Genomic DNA, 1,251 nt, shown 5'->3' on the forward strand with positions numbered 1-1,251 from the left:
GGATAGAACCTTAGCTCTCAGCTATGGCTCAGATAAGAAAGGATCTCTCTGAATGGTATATATGAACTCCCAGACTGAGGAAGGAGAGACCAAAGCCCCCTTTCAGCTCTTTAGATGGATGGCGGGGGACTGTGCACAGGTCTCCTTTAGAGGGCATTCATCTCAAGCAGTTCTCCTGGCCGCAGGCAGGTGGCGTCCCCATCTCCACTACTTGGCTCTGAGCTTCTGTGACAGAGCTGGTCATGCCAGTCTACAGCTCCCAGAATGCACTTCTGCTAGTGCTCTCTGGTCAGCAGCCGGCTCAGGGCACTTCACCTATAGGAAATGCATTCCTTGTCATGGGCTGTGCCCCTCCCAGTCCCCCAGTCCCAGCCTCACTTCTTTTCCAGTTGTGTCCTGACAGTCTCTGTGCAAATGTAGAACAAGGTGGTGCATGGGGAGAGGAAAGGATGGAAAGCACTCTAGCTGCCCATTTTGGGGGGTCAGTCCAGACCTTGAGTTTCTCAAGCAGATTAAGGGAAGTTTTCCTGTGGCAGGGTTGCTCTGGTTTTAGCATCATGCCATGGGTGGTGTTGTAGACTAAATAATGCCTCCCCCTGCCACTGCCCCCAATGTCCTTGTCCTAATCTAGGGAACCTGTGAATATGTCACCATAACAGCAAAAGGGACTTTCTGTTGTGATTAAGTTAAGTTAATGATGTTGAGATAGGGAGATCATTCTACATTATTTGAGTGGTCCCAAAGTAATGCCAAAAGTCCTCTATAAGAGGAAGGCAGGAGGGTCAGAGGAAGAGAAAGAGACTTGATGACAGGAGTAGAGGTTAGAGTAATCTGAGAAAGGGGACATTAGACAAAGAATGCAGGAGGCCTCAAGAAGCAGAAAGAATGCACAAAATGGATCCTCTCCTAGAGCCCCCAGAAGAAAGCAACCCTGTCAAAACCTTGATTTTAGGACTTCTGACTTCCAGACTGCAAGATAATAAATTGGTGTTGTTTTAAGCCATTAAGTCTGTGGTAATTCGTTACAGTAGCAATAGAAAGTGGATCCAGGTGAGCCATCAATTTAATTTATTGTCTAGTTCCACCACTAACTATTATAGTTGATGGAAACTGTTTTCAGACGCTGGAGACAGGTCCAAGTTACGCTCTCAACAAAAGTTGTCATCGCGATTGAGAAAGGTTGAGGTTTTGTCTTTTTTCTACACCATCTACGCTGCCTCTTCTCCTTCTTCTTCTTCTTCTTCTTCTTCC

The sequence above is a fragment of the Mustela nigripes genome, chromosome 3 (assembly GCF_022355385.1).
Source record: "Mustela nigripes isolate SB6536 chromosome 3, MUSNIG.SB6536, whole genome shotgun sequence".
Taxonomy (NCBI): Eukaryota; Metazoa; Chordata; class Mammalia; order Carnivora; family Mustelidae; genus Mustela; species Mustela nigripes.